Consider the following 16,362-nt stretch of genomic DNA (forward strand, 5'->3'; position numbering starts at 1 on the left):
CTGTGCTTTTTCTTCACTGCTGTTGGTCTATAGCATAACCATCTGTGGAATGGTCTCCCCTGGGTGGCTTGCCTGGAGCCTTGGCTACACATCTTTAGGCGCCAGGCAAAAAACACTCCTCTTCTCCCAGACCTTTGGCTAATTAAGTGGTCTATGGCCTGTTAATTGGGAGGGAGCATGGTTTTTGTTTGCTACTATGTTATGTATTTGGGGGTTTTATATTGTAAACTACCTGTGATCCTCGGATGAAGGGCGGTATAGAAATTTAATAAATTCATCATCCTCATCCTCTTGTTGTATTGCTTATCACTCTGTGTGCTGGCAGGGTGGCACAGGCAGAGATCCCCAACGCCACAAATCCCTACCAGTCCCTGAGAAGGGGCAGGGGAGGGGCAAGGCAACAGGGAGCTCGACGTGGTGCCAGTTCAGCAATGAAAACATTGGATTGACTCCACAGCTGTACTTTCACTGTATCAAGCTCCTTGCTGCCTTGCTCCCTCCAGCAAGGAACCACCAGCAATGCGCAGAATTGGGAAGACATTAAGGCACACAGGGAGGCTGGTCCATTAGGGGTCACGAGGCACTGTGCCACCAAGCTCAATCTGCCCTCTACCAGCTTGCCTTCTGACAATCAGTCCAGGAGGCGGCACTGCCTTTCCATTTCCACGGCCTTATTTTCAGTTTTGCCCTTGTAGAATTGGTTGACTCTGCCTCTCATTGACTCCAGCTCAGACTGTCATTGGCCTCCCCACTTTCTACCCTCCTAGTCCCAATGGACACCAGTCACCACTGATGATAAGAGAAAGGACTACTGGGTGCATGGTAGAGGGTTGAAGAGCTGGTCTGAACCTGGTGGTGTATGGTGTATGTTGAGTAGCTGGAAGCCCCCTTCAGGTGTGTTCCATGCGACCCACAACCATATGGTGAAAGAGAGTGGCAGCTGCACCCCTCGACTCTGCTCCCCAGTTACAGCCTTGATGGTCTTCCACCCCACAATGAGGAGAAAGGTGCTTGTTCTACACATTGTGGGTGACCCCCTCTCCCAGGATTTAGAGCCCTATGTGGAGCAACTCCCCAATGTGTGGGTGGTGTGGCCATGACAGTCATGGAGGAATCATTCTCTTCCGCCATGGGATTATGACTGCACAGGGGAGAATGACTGAAGCTCTGGTGTCTTTGTGGGTCCAAGTAAAACATACAGAACCTTTCAGCCTGGTTAGAAATAAACTCACCTGCCACATATTCATAAACTATCACAACACTGCTAGATCCTGTATTTTATTATATCTGGAATAATAAAATGTTGCAGCCTGCCCCTATGCTGAAGGTTAATCATCACCACCACTGTCTTCACCATCCATCCCCATCCTTACTCATTCAGAACTACATACAAAGAGATGTGTTAAAACTTGTTTACTACAACTTTCCTCCATAGAGCAAAATATGACAAACATGGATTGAGGAAATCCTGTGATATTGGTAGGGAGAGAGATTCAGATTTGCCCAAAGCCACCCAAAATCTCCAAGTGAGAACACAAAAACATACCTCCTTGATTCATGGCCAGTACTCTATTCTGTACATCTGTTACTATGAACTGAGTCATTCAACATCCTTTTTAAAAAAAATAAACAACTTTTCTCACCATCAAATAATGCAGCTTGCAATGAAGCTATCTAACCCCTATACCACACACAAAGCATAATACCACACAGCCTTACAAGAGCTGTCTGTCAATAAACATAGTTTTCTAATAAAACTAATAACGCATTCAGACTAGAAACCTGCCAGCTTTACAGTAGTGATCCAGCCAATAATCTCTATGTATATAAGATGTTAGGGACGCAGGTGGCGCTGTGGTCTAAACCACTGAGCCTCTTGGGCTTGCCGATCAGAAGGTCGGCGGTTTGAATCCCCGCGTCGGGTGAGCTCCTGTTGTTCGGTCCCTGCTCCTGCCAACCTAGCAGTTCGAAAGCACATCAAAGTACAAGTAGATAAATAGGTATCACTCCGGCGGGAAGGTAAACGGCGTTTCCGTGTGCTGCTCTGGTTCGCCAGAAGCAGCCTAGTCATGCTGGCCACATGACCCGGAAGCTGTATGCCAGCTCCCTCAGCCAATAAAGCGAGATGAGCACCGCAACCCCAGAGTCGTCCGCGACTGGACCTAACGGTCAGGGGTCCCTTTACCTTTACCTAGATAAGATGTTATTGAAGTAACAAATGAGATGCTGTTATTGATTTTGTTCCTTCTCATATGCAGATCCTCTTTAAACTGAGTGATTCACATATATCAAGGCAATTTGGGAGAGAGGAGACCTTAATGCTCTAGTGCTAAAGGTAAAGGTAAAGGTACCCCTGCCCTACAGGCCAGTCTTGACAGACTCTGGGGTTGTGCACCCATCTCACTTAAGAGGCCAGGGGCCAGCGCTGTCCAGAGACACTTCCGGGTCACGTGGCCAGCGTGACATCGCTGCTCTGGCGAGCCAGAGCCGCACACGGAAATGCCGTTTACCTTCCCGCTGGTAAGCGGTCCCTATTTATCTACTTGCACCCAGGGGTGCTTTCGAACTGCTAGGTTGGCAGGCGCTGGGACCGAGCAGTGGGAGCGCACCCTGCCGCAGGGATTCGAACCGCCGACCTTTCGATCGGCAAGTCCTAGGCGCTGAGGCTTTAACCCACAGCGCCACCTGCGTCTAGTGCTACACAACCTTTATTAGGGAAAACACAATAAAATTCAATTAATAAATTAGTATTTGCCTATTAGCCCTATGATACTTGCAGAATCATTGCTTTTCTAGCTTCAGACACTAGGTGGCAATATAGTAAAATAAGTATGCTATCCCAAAGCACTGTTCTAAGGGAACATTTTTATTTCCTTTTTACTTAGGGTGTATTCTGAATCTTGACATCATCTGGACTCAGTCCCAGATCCTATTTTCCAGTAATAGGGGAAGGAATAATAATACAACAGTGCATTTGATCATGTGTAGACGACAAAGAAACTAGATAGAACAATATCTGAGATCAGGAGGCAAGGCCTCTAGGTTTCCATCATATGACTTTGCCCCATTTATATTACCTGGACTGTTGTGTTTGGTCCCACACATGCCATTCCTGGTAATCTTTTGCCCACATGAATCAGACCATGTAGTGAGCAACCCCACTCAATACGGGTCTGGGTTACTGCTAACCATAATGCATAACCATAAAGGAGATTCAACAAACAAATGTCTCGTGTCTGCAATGTAGGGGGGATGCACAAAACGAAACCCTTTCAATCTCTCGATCTCCAATAGTGATTTTTTAATTTTTTATTTTGTTAAGTATGTTGTTCCAATAGCAGCCTCTAATGATAGGCTTAACAATACTTAACAATACCAATTTTATCCGATTAATACAATTATTAATGCTAGTTATTCCAATGTCAAATTATAGAATTTAATCAAACTGGCCTCCCCGTGTACTAGATTTGATGACTTCAGTCTTCTACATTTTTCCATTCCATGTGGATATAATAATCCCTTATATAATAGCTACAATCTTTTGATTTCATTTGTGTTGATATATTAGGTGATTTATAATATTTCTTTCCTGCATGTGACAGTTTTCCCCCATGGTGTTTTCTCATACATATATTATGTTATATCCATGGTTCCCAATGTGGGGCACACGCCCGACAAGGGGGGGGGGCAATTCAAAAATGAGTTAGACCAAGTTAATGGCCTCCTCCACGTGAATAGTTCACTTTTTGAATAATAAGAATTATATGTCATGGGGGGGGATCAGGATTTTAGAGATGCTTAGGTGGGGCATGGCCAAAAAAGGTTGGGAACCACTGTGCTATATCCTTCATTCCTACAACTGTTAATGGCTCCCATCATGCCTTGGGAGAAGCAGTTACCGGTATCTCAGTTTCCAAAAGTCACTGCAGCACTTTGTCCCATGATTTGGCTTCCAATAAACAAGCTGTCTTCGCCATTTTTCCAGCCTAGGAAGAACGGTCTGAATCCATACTGCAAATAGTTAATCCAAAAACTTCTATTCCCGCAGCTGGTAGACTCCTTTCCTCCCTGCCGCTGACTTATGGACAATTGTCCTTATCTCAAACACATTCCTTTGTGGATAATGGAGGTTAGGGAGAACTTTGCTCCATATTTTCAAAGCGTAGTTCCTTTCTCTCATACACACAGTTCCAGTTTTGTCAAATTCCATATTTATATTCCAATTTCCTCCCTCCTCACTTGTACAGTGTTGTTGTTTTTTTAAAGCTTGCATTCCAGGGAGAGATGCAGTAGCATAAATGCAGAGAAAAACTTTGATATCAGCAAACTGTGGACTCCCCTTCTCCCATCGTCTCTTCCACCGAATGAAATCCCCTCTCAATCCAAACCTTTTAAATCCTTGTAGCTGGGTTTGTTTTCGCAGTTTCTTATCTCATCATTTCTAGCACACGCCTGTAGTTTACTCCATTTTTTAAAAGCAACAACAACAACAACAATTAGCAGGGTAACCTGTGCTTCCAGGAACAGGATCGGGGGTTGTGGCAGCCGGAGTGCTCCATGCACCCAGTGCTTTTGCCTGCCCTTGCATGCCATGGGGAAGTGAGCACCCATCCCCTGGCACACAGGAAACAGGAAGCCACAGCTAAGAACAGTATAAAAATAAAGGTTTAAATGCAACTAGAAAAGACAGATATATTTTTATCCAGCTGGAAAAGGCTGTCATTTTTTAAAAGTCAAACAAAATACCGCACTATCAGATGTGCAGTACACATTTTGCTGCATTTTATGTTTTTTAAATTAATTTTAGTATATTTTAAAATGTATCTTCTTGAAATTTGCACAGTTTTAGGCATTTTGTGCATTTTTTGAGGGGCTGTTATGCTTTGGTTTAAACATCACTGTGGGGTGTGAGGATCAGTTTGATTCACTTTGAAATAAGTAGTAAAAAAAAATAATCCTTGAGCATCTCTATATGCAAAATATTTGCCTGTAATGTTCCTACAGCATCAGGAGAACTGGACACTAGTACAGCATAACAACCCGATTCTAAAGTCTTCATGGTGCAGAAAATCTAGGGTTTAAGAGGCCATCTAGAATAGCTGAATAAGGGAAGCAATTGTGCTTTGGTGTGTAAATGCCTTCCAGCAGATGTCATCGAAACGGGAGGAAATCCTGTCTCTTTAAACTAATTCAAAAGGAGCATATTGCTACATCTCTGGGAAGAAAGAAATTTGAAATTATATTGCCAGCGTGTTGCCAGCCTAATCAGATTTTGCTGCAGCCGAGTTTTCAATCTACCAAGGGTTGTTGCTGTCTTGCTCTTACCGCCGCGGCTAAAGCAGCTCGGTGACCCAGATGTATCCATACATAATAAATGAGCAGTGGTGAAATAGATCTTAATTCCAAGCGGCTTTCCCTTGTAACTAAATCCAGCTTTGGCATTTTCCTTTGTCTGTGCTGTGTGTTCAGTAATAGGATTTAAGGGTTAATTCTTAAAAGGAGCTAAGGCAGAATACTACCAGTATTTCTAAAAGCCTGTATGGACTGAAGCAGCCAGATAGGGCTACTATTTGTCAAAGTCCCTTTGGAGAACAGAAGGGGAAAGTGCGCCCACTGCATCAGACTCTAACAGGCAATCCAAATCATTGAACCATCATGAAAAAGCACTGTGCTGGATCCAGCCAAGTGAAAAATGGTGGAGGATATTTTGAAGAACCTTCTGGAAAGTGACCTCAGAAAAAACCTTCTGAGACATTTTAGCTCAACTCTAGATCAACCCAGATGATTGAAGGAGGAGCCTTGCCCAGGTAGGTGGGTCGGTGAAGCTAGGAGACAAGGGCTACAACCCCAATGCTCTTGTTCCTTACCTCTGATAGAAGAAGGACGGATCTCCTAGGACACACTCCCTGGAGAAAGCAATCTCAACCCATGACATCTATTCCCACCTCGGTGGCTGAAAATTGTGACCAGAATCCCATCAATGCGAGATTATAAATCTCTAAAAATAAACTGCACAGAACCCATAGAATCCCTAATGGAATATTAGTCACACACACACACACACAGGCCTTTACTTTTCTTTTGGAACTCCAAGCCAACTTGTCAGATTGGAATAGCATGCACCATCAGCCAAACACCACCTTCCCAAAGCATTTTTATATACAGAGAAAAGCAGGCACAGCTGATAGTGACTTTGGGCAATTCTTTGTGGTGGAGAAATAGGAAGACTGAGTAGGTTGCACTTCCTACATCAGGGGTAGGCAACCTAAAGCCCAGGGGCCGGATGCGGCCCAATAGCCTTCTCAATCTGGCCCGTGAACGGTCCGGGAATCAGCGTGTTTTTACATGAGTAGATGTGTACTTTTATTTAAAATGCATCTCTGGGTTGTTTTGGGGGCATAGGAATTCGTTCACTCCCCCCCCCAAAAAAATATAGTCCAGCCCACCAAATGGTCTGAGGGATGGTGAACTGGCCCATGGCTGAAAAAGGTTGCTGACCCCTGTCCTACATGCCCGGTGCAATGTCTGAAGAGGTGCCTGCAGGAGGAGATATCCAAACTGATTCTTCAGAAAACTGATTCTCCAGAAACTGCAGATCTTCCTCATGCAAGCTCAATTTTTAAAATTACACAAAAGTGCCACAAAATCAGGGCTTGTGCCTCCTTTGCCCGCTCCTTTGCCAAGTTAACACCTGACGCCACTCACAGCAATGCATTTTCAGTTTCCCTAAATCACACAAGTTTCCACTTCTCCAGAGCAATGTATGTTTATTTCTGGATCCCAAACTGCAAAGGCGACTTCGCATCTTAAACAGACCATGAGCTTAAGACCTTTAATTTGTCAACAGTGCTCTTTCTATGATGCTGACTCCCCCATCTCCACCAACATCTCCCATGTGCCTTGCAGGCTTAAACGTGAAGTTCATTTCTCTGGAAACCACAGCCTACCCACAATCATAAACAAATTATACTCTCTCTGTCAACATGAGAAACCAAGTCTCTAAATCATAGCATGCTGGGATTGAATTGCAACCCCTATCATCTACCACTTACAGCTATCAAAGCATATAACTGGATTAGTGGGGAAACAGCTGTATTGCGCACACATTTAAGCTCTTTTAAACAGCAGGCTCCCTTTCGGTAACAAAGCACACCACTTCAGATAGCAGAAATGCAAATTCCATGGGAAATTAGAACATATTAATCCCTGACAGTCTTTACATGGCTTAAATACCTCCTGCAGCCCTTTCCTCCCTGGAAATAAATTGCAAGGACTCCATAAAAAATATATATGACTAAAGTGATTAAAGCACCTACGACTCCCACCACAACCCCAACACCACTCCCTGGGAATTTTGACTAAACCTGGCGTGGCTGATTAAATCGCCATCACTTATGAAATGAAGGATATGTGGAAATCCCAGTCAGTCAGGTACTAGCACGATCATCAAGGTTATATTTGTTAAAAGGATGGAATATAAGTAGACTTCATATCTCATTTCTGGTGCATCTTATTATTTAGATTAACAGTTTGCATTATGACCAGGATCGCGTACATTCTGTGACTCAATGCAAGTACAAATGTCAAATTCCCTCTTTGGAAGGCTGCTACTTGTGACACCCTTTTCCTTAGCAACTTGGGTGGGTGGGTGGACGCGCAAATTGGGTTTCCACATATTAAGTGTTGGGGCTGGTGTTCTGGAGACTAGTTCAGCAGGACAACAGGGATAGACAGAATGCACTCTGTGACAAAACAATAAGTCACTGAGGGGCCAGGGCCATAGGCACCAACTCCTAGGGACCGAGGCACTTTGGCCCCCAATGCTTTTTTTAGGGGGCAGCCCCCCCAAAGTTCAGAGGGCAGAGGAGGGAACAGCAAAGCTTTGGTGGCCAGCGGCTTCTCCTCCTCTGCATGGGGGAGGCACAGGGGAAGCAGCCCCTTGCTGGTGGTGCAGCAGCAGGACGAAGAGGAGACCAATACTGAAGCTGCAGAAGAAGAAGAAGAAGAAGAGGAGGAGGAGGAGGAGGAGGAGGAGGAGGAGGAGGAGGAGGAGTTTGGATTTGATATCCCACCTTATCACTACCCAAAGGAGTCTCAAAACGGCTAACATTCTCCTTTCCCTTCTTCCCCCACAACAAACACTCTGTGAGAGGCTGAGAGACTTCAAAGAAGTGTGACTAGCCCAAGGTCACCCAGCAGCTGCATGTGGCGGAGCGGGAAAGCAAACCCCGTTCACCAGATTATGAGTCTACTGCTCTTAACCACTACACCACACTGGCTCTCAGTGTAGCTCAGTGGTTGGTAGCTCCTGCTGCTGCTGCCACTGGCCGGGGGCAACTTCCCCCATCTTTCCCTTGCACAGAAGAGGAAGGACAGGGGCTGCCAGCCACTGGAGCCACGCCGCTGCCACATTGGGCTCGGACCCCATCTCTTAACAATATCACGTGTATGACATGAGGACATAACGTCAGGCCCTCACATTCTTTTTTCAGAAGTTGGCGTCTCTAGTCAGGACAACATCTGCAACCTCATAGGTGGGAGCCCTACTGGCCCCTAATGACGCCTGGCCTCTGCCAAGTTGGAAGCTGCAATGATGGCCCCATGGCCATCTGTGGTAGAAGTGCTGCAACACTGCCCAAAGTGGTCTGCCTGCTTCTGGCAAAGCTGCAACAGCAGTACAGAGTGAGGGGCATCTGGGTCCCGATACTGGAGTGCCCCGTTTTAGGCCTATAGAGCACAAAGCATGCAAGCATGTTGGTTGTGAACAGCATAGGCACCTCAGAAACAACACAATACCTGGCAGTTGAGATCAGTCTTCCTGGGCACTGTACCAAGAAAAAAGGTCAGTTTAAAAACAAGGTGTGCCATTCACAAGCAGCACAAGGAACGGGCATTTTGTATTCTGGTTTCTGATTCTATTCCTTACGGTTGCAAAAGTAGATCTGAAAGTGTGTGGGCAAATGCCTGGTGAAATTCTGAAGCTGGGGTGGAGCAAGTCAAGAAACCTGGGCGGGATCAGTAGGGAAGATCATTTTCTGCTTGCCATTTGCTCTGCCTACCATGTTTAAAAGCCATGCTCTTCTGAAATGCCAGGTGTCAATTTTCTACCACACCCATAAAAGGTTCTGTTCCTATCTCAAGCTTTATCCCGTTTTCTGATCAGTTTCCTCCTTTAGCTCTCAGGCTTGTCAGAAAACCTTCCTAGTCGGCAACGGAGATATATTGACAGTGGGCAGAGCTTCTCAGTGGTGGACCTCGGGGTCTCAAATTTCAGTGGTGCGCTGTATGATGCCAAAATTTGGCATGCCCCACTGCTTCTCGCACTCTATGCTAAATCACAGTTGTGGTGCCCCTGTGGCATCTCCCAAGGCCCAGTGGAGGCTAAATCTGCCTCTGGTCTTCTTAGCACAGGCATAGGCAAACTTGGCCCTCCAAATGTTATGGGACTACAACTCCCAACATCCATAGCTAACAGGACCAGAGGTCAGTGATGATGGGAGTTGTAGTCCCAAAACATCTGGAGGGCCGAGTTTGCCTATGCCTGTCTTAGCAGTTGTGCTCCGTTTCTGGAGCATCCGTCTGAAGAGGGCTTCCTAAACTCAGCCTTTTATAGTTTGGCAGCTGGATATTCAACAGAAAGAACTGCTTCTGCTGTGCCAATTTTGAGTTCAGCTGATGTTCTTGTTTGCGCTGTTGCATACATTTCTGTGCCCAAAGCAATGAAACTTACTTTCATTAATGCTGTTTTATTAATATTACATTTGGTTATAGCAATTAATCAGTTGGGAGGGGAGAGTGGGGAAGCGGTCTGGAAGGCTTTTGCCATGTAAATTATATATATGAAGTAAATATAATAACTGAAGGCTGAAGACGTTTGCCTGCTCTTGCACTGGATTATGTTGAATTTTCCCCAGTCAAAGCAGCAAAATAAAAATAAAAACTACCCTGCAACCAAAATGACTCAGCCAAAGCTATTCTATTTTAGTCGCAATGGCCTGAAGTGGGCCTCCTGGCACCGTCAAGTTCTGCATTTCCATGTCTTGCTGTGGAAAGAGCGCAGAGAGGGGAGATTTCCACTGAAATCTAGTCACCCATGACTACTCCAATCAAATATCATATAATATTTATGGAGCTATGCAAGTTTAAAGCTACGTATTATGTAAATTAAATTGTTAGCATACAATGTTTCCCAAGCTGTTTATGAGGCGATAGCATCCTATTTAGAGGCACGTGTGTAAAACCACCACAAAAGCTGCCATGGTTGGGCACCTGTCTGTCAGTTTTTATTCCCTTTTGGTTTAATTCTTTGAGACAAAAGTATCGCTGAATCCCATAGCTATGTATTCATTGGAAGAAGCATCTGCCTCAAAGTCAATGACAAAAACACATGTTCATGTACAGCATGTCACATTTTCACTCCATGGAATCATGTAAAATGTATTCCAAGAGTCTTAAAACTCCACTAGGACAAGGGAGCCAATTTCTTTTCCTCACTGTTCATGAAGAAAAGTTCCCGAGAAAGGACCCAGGTAGGTTGCCTTGAAGTATTCAACGGCAATGTTCATGAAGAAAACCATTCAAAGCAGAAACAGAGCTATAAATGTTTGCAAACAGCAAAAACTGAAGCCATTAATTCCGGTTTCTATCATAATTTATTCTTTCTTAAATTCAGTTGTTCACATTTCCACAGCATTCTTTTTTTAAAAAAAACCCTCATGAAAATTAATCAGCACTTGGGTGCAAACGTTTCCTAATGCACATATTTTTATGTGCAGTTTTGAATATACACATTTTTACGAACAATTTGCCTTAATATACAATGGTACACCTGCTTGCGAACGGGATCCATTCTGGAGGCCCGTTCGCAACATGAAAAGAGCGCAACCTGCAGCGGCGCGTCTGCGCACGCACGGGTTGTGATTCACTGCTTCTGCGCATGTGTGTGATGTCATTTTGCACTTCTGTGCATGCACGAGTAGTGAAACCGGAAGTAACCCTTTCTGGTACTTCCAGGTCACCGCGGGACGTAACCTGAAAGAACGTAACATGAAGCAAACGTAACATGAGGTATGACTGTAATGCCTTTTGCATGTCAGTTTTATCAATGTATGCATTTTTATGTACACTGTCCTCTAATATATGCTTTGGGGCATTATTTATTTCTTTATTAAATTTATATCCCACCCTTCCTCCCAAAGCAGCCCAGGGTAGCAAATAAACAAGCGAAGAAACATCTAAAAATAATTCTAGCACTGCTCTTCAAGGCACAAACCTGTCTTTTTAATGTTACTCTTAAAGCATCATTCTCATTACTAGTTCTATAGTTATATTAATCATCATTAGCATCAAAAGCTCAGGAGATTCACCAAACTGGACAGCCCTTGCCAGTCATTCTTCTGTGTGAAAAGCACTCAAGAGACACCTCAAAGTACCCTGGAAATTAATCTTGCTGCCATAATTTGCTTAAAAAACAAGGTACTTCACACAGTGTGAAGGGTAGATAGGTCTTACCTCTGGCTGCCTCTGGCAATAAATTTTATACAATCCACACAATCCAGAAAAGAACATCTGGATTTGATCTCCATTAATCAGGTATCTGCCACATTTGATGGAGGTATTTTGCCTTCCCTCAACATTTCTACAGATGTCTCATCTATATTTCTGAAATATATTTTTAGCCCACCATTTATCAAACAATCCCAGGAAGGATTACAACATAGTTAAAAACAATTAACAATCCAAAGCAATTAAGAGCAAATAAAACACAACGCTAAACTTCAGACTTTAAAACACTCATGGAGCCTCCCTTGGCTTCTAATTGCAGCAGCAGTTAACATCCCATAAATGCATGGGGAAACAAACAAGTCTTTGCCAAAAGCATTGACACTAGACATATTTCCAGATGAATTGCATTCCATGATCAGCATACTCCCCCCTCTCCCCCCCCCCAGGTATTTCCCTTGTAGGTGGGATAATGCAAAGGAACCCAGGCAGACTGATTTGTTCCTTCAGATACCGTGGACTTGAGTCATTTAGGCTTTATAGCTCAACACTAGTACCTTAATAGGCAGTCAATGGAGATATTGCTGCATCAGTGTTATATGGTCCCTACTAGCTAACCCAGTCAACATTCTGGCAGTTGTGTTCTATATTAATTTTAGCTTCCAGGCCATTTCCAAGGACATCCCGACATGAAGTGCATTGCAATAATCTAAACAGGCAATTATCAGAAAATGGGACAATTTGTAGCAAGTTTATTCCTAACTAGGAGGTGATTAAAAGCACTCGATGCCACTGAAGCCATTTGTTGTTGTTGTTGTTTAGTCGTTTAGTCGTGTCCGACTCTTCGTGACCCCATGGACCAGATAACGCCAGGCACTCCTGTCCTCCACTGCCCCCCGCAGCTTGGTCAGACTCATGCTGGTAACCTCGAAAACACTATCCAACCATCTCATCCTCTGTCGCCCCCTTCTCCTTGTGCCCTCCATCTTTCCCAACATCAGGGTCTTCTCCAGGGAGTCTTCTCTTCTCATGAGGTGGCCAAAGTACTGGAGCCTCAGCTTCACAATCTGTCCTTCCAGTGAGCACTCAGGGCTGATTTCCTTCAGAATGGAGAGGTTTGATCTTCTTGCAGTCCATGGGACTCTCAAGAGTCTCCTCCAGCACCATAATTCAAAAGCATCAATTCTTCGGCGATCAGCCTTCTTGATGGTCCAGCTCTCACTTCCATACATCACTACTGGGAAAACCATAGCTTTAACTATACGGACCTTTGTTGGCAAGGTGATGTCTCTACTTCTCAAGATGCTGTCTAGGCCTGTCATTGCCCTTCTCCCAAGAAGCAGGCGTCTTTTAATTTCGTGGCTGCTGTCACCATCTGCAGTGATCATGGAGCCCAAGAAAGTAAAATCTCTCACTGCCTCCATTTCTTCCCCTTCTATTTGCCAGGAGGTGATGGGACCAGTAGCCATGATCTTCGTTTTTTTGATGTTGAGCTTCAGACCATATTTTGCACTCTCCTCTTTCACCCTCAATAAAAGGTTCTTTAATTCCTCCTCACTTTCTGCCATCAAGGTTGTGTCATCTGCATATCTGAGGTTGTTGATATTTCTTCCGGCAATCTTAATTCCGGCTAGGGATTCATCCAGCCCAGCCTTTCGCATGATGAATTCTGCATATAAGTTAAATAAGCAGGGAGACAATATACAGCCTTGTCGTACTCCTTTCCCAATTTTGAACCAGTCAGTTGTTCCATATCCAGTTCTAACTGTAGCTTCTTGTCCCACATAGAGATTTCTCAGGAGATAGATGAGGTGATCAGGCACTCCCATTTCTTTAAGAACTTGCCATAGTTTGCCATGGTCGACACAGTCAAAGGCTTTTGCATAGTCAATGAAGCAGAAGTAAATGTCTTTCTGGAACTCTCTAGCTTTCTCCATAATCCAGCGCATGTTTGCAATTTGGTCTCTGGTTCCTCTGCCTCTTCTAAATCCAGCTTGCACTTCTGGGAGTTCTCGGTCCACATACTGCTTGAGCCTTCCTTGTAGAATTTTAAGCATAACCTTGCTAGCGTGAGAAATTAGTGCAATTGTGCGATAGTTGGAGCATTCTTTGGCACTGCCCTTCTTTGGGATTGGGATGTAGACTGATCTTCTCCAATCTTCTGGCCACTACTGAGTTTTCCAAACTTGCTGGCATATTGAGTGTAGCACCTTAACAGCATCATCTTTTAAAATTTTAAATAGTTCAGCTGGAATACCATCACTTCCACTGGCCTTGTTATTTGCAGTGCTTTCTAAGGCCCATTTGACTTCACTCTCCAGGATGTCTGGCTCAAGGTCAGCAACCACACTACCTGGGGTATATGAGACATCCATTTCTTTCTGGTATAATTCCTCTGTGTATTCTTGCCACCTCTTCTTGATGTCTTCTGCTTCTGTTTGGTCCTTTCCACTTTTGTCCTTTATTATGGAAATCTTTGTACGAAATGTTCCTTTCATATCTCCAATTTTCTTGAACAGATCTCTGGTTCTTCCCATTCTATTGCTTTCCTCTATTTCTTTGCATTGCTTGTTTAAGAAGGTCTTCTTGTCTCTCCTTGCTATTCTTTGGAAATCTGCATTCAATTTCCTGTATGTTTCACGATCTCCCTTGCATTTTGCTTGCCTTCTCTCCCCCGCTATTTGTAAGGCCTCATTGGACAGCCACTTTGCTTTCTTGCATTTCCTTTTCATTGGGATGGTTTTCGTTGCTGCCTCCTGTATAATGTTACGAGCCTCCATCCATAGTTCTTCAGGCACTCTGTCCACCAAATCTAAATCCTTAAACCTGTTCCTCACTTCCACTGTGTATTCATAAGGGATTTGACTTAGATTGTATCTTACCGGCCCAGTGGTTTTTCCTACTTTCTTCAGTTTAAGCTTGAATTTTGCTATAAGAAGCTGATGATCTGAGCCACAGTCAGCTCCAGGTCTTGTTTTTGCTGACTGTATAGAGCTTCTCCATCTTTGGCTGCAGAGAATATAATCAATCTGATTTCGATGCTGCCCATCTGGTGATGTCCATGTGTAGAGTCGTCTCTTGTGTTGTTGGAAAAGCGTGTTTGTGATGACCAGCTTGTTCTCTTGACAGAACTCTATTAGCCTTTGCCCTGCTTCGTTTTGATCTCCAAGGCCAAACTTGCCAGTTGTTCCTTTTATCTCTTGACTCCCTACTTTAGCATTCCAATCCCCTATAATGAGAAGAACATCCTTCTTTGGTGTCACTTCTATAAGGTGTTGTAAGTCTTCATAGAATTGGTCAATTTCAGTTTCTTCAGCACCAGTAGTTGGTGCATAAACTTGGATTACTGTGATGTTAAAAGGTCTGCCTTGGATTCGTATCGAGATCATTCTATCATTTTTGAGATTGCATCCCAGTACAGCTTTTGCCACTCTTTTGTTGACTATGAGGGCCACTCCATTTCTTTTACGGGTTTCTTGCCCACAGTAGTAGATATGATGGTCATCCGAACTGAATTCACCCATTCCCGTCCATTTTAGTTCACTGATGCCCAGGATGTCAATATTTATTCTTGCCATCTCATTTTTGACCACCTCCAACTTACCCATGTTCATGGTTCTTACATTCCAGGTTCCTATGCAATATTTTTCTTTACAGCACTGGACTTTCCTTTCGCTTCCAGGCATATCCGCAACTGAGCGTCCTTTCGGCTTTGGCCCAGCCGCTTCATCAGCTCTGGATCTACTTGTACTTGCCCTCCGCTCTTCCCCAGTAGCATGTTGGACGCCTTCCGACCTGAGGGGCTCATCTTCCAGCATCATAACTTTTATATGCCTGTTGTCTTTGTCCATGGAGTTTTCTTGGCAGGGATACTGGAGTGGCTTGCCGGTTCCTCCTCCAGGTGGATCACGTTTGGTCAAAACTCTCCACTATGACCTGTTCATCTTGGGTGCCCTGCTCGGCATAGTTCATAGCTTCTCTGAGTTCTTCAAGCCCCTTCGCCACGGCAAGGCAGTGATCCATGAAGGGGACTGAAGCCATTTACCTAGTGACAAAGCTCTACCAATGACAGGTAACTGACAACAACAACAACAACTGTTGACACGTTGCTCCATACCTCCCCAGAAGTTTCATAAAGATAATGAAGAAGAAGAAGAGAAGAGTTTGGATTTGATATCCCACCTTTCACTCCCTTTAAGGAGTCTCAAAGCGGCTAACAATCTCCTTTCCCTTCCTCCCCCACAACAAACACTCTGTGAGGTGAGTGGGGCTGAGAGACTTCAGAGAAGTGTGACTGGCCCAAGGTCACCCAGCAGCTGCATGTGGAGGAGCGGAGACGCGAACCCGGTTCCCCAGATTATGAGTCTACCGCTCTTAACCACTACACCACACTGGCTCTCAAAAAAGGAAGTCTGCAGGACTGCATAGCACAAATGCCATGGGATCAAGCAGAAGTCTGCAAATGCTACTTTCTGGAATTAATCCCACAGATAGCAGCAGAACCGCAGTATCACTATTCCTTCAGTTCTTAATACAACAGAGGTGATCCAGCAGGATATCATGTCATGGTCAATGATTTCAGAGATTGCCTGGACAACGAGGAGGGATGGGAGGCACCAGCTGGGAAACCCCTAAGGGAAACCACAAAGGAGGAAGGCTCAGAGCCTGGGGGATTGGTGGTGGGACACCAAAGAGAGGTCAGAAGCAGAAGAGTGGGAGGAGTTGTTGGTTGCTGAAGGGGCAACAGGATTTAGTGAACAGGGAGAACCTGTGACACAGAGCAGTTCCAATACAAAGGCTGAAACAGAAGAGGAGGGTCAGGAGGCCGCAGAAGAAAACAGGGAGCTTGCCTCTCCTCCT

At 44.5% G+C, this 16,362-nt stretch overlaps 1 protein-coding gene across 5 annotated transcripts in view; it reads right to left on the bottom strand.

The window, feature by feature from the left end:
• CACNA2D1 (calcium voltage-gated channel auxiliary subunit alpha2delta 1) overlaps positions 1 to 16,362 on the bottom strand; it is a 404,289-nt gene that overhangs the window by 103,262 nt on the left and 284,665 nt on the right. The gene's annotated exons all lie outside the window — the stretch shown is intronic.

The sequence above is a fragment of the Podarcis cretensis genome (assembly GCF_951804945.1).
Source record: "Podarcis cretensis genome assembly, chromosome: 10".
Classification (NCBI taxonomy): domain Eukaryota; kingdom Metazoa; phylum Chordata; class Lepidosauria; order Squamata; family Lacertidae; genus Podarcis; species Podarcis cretensis.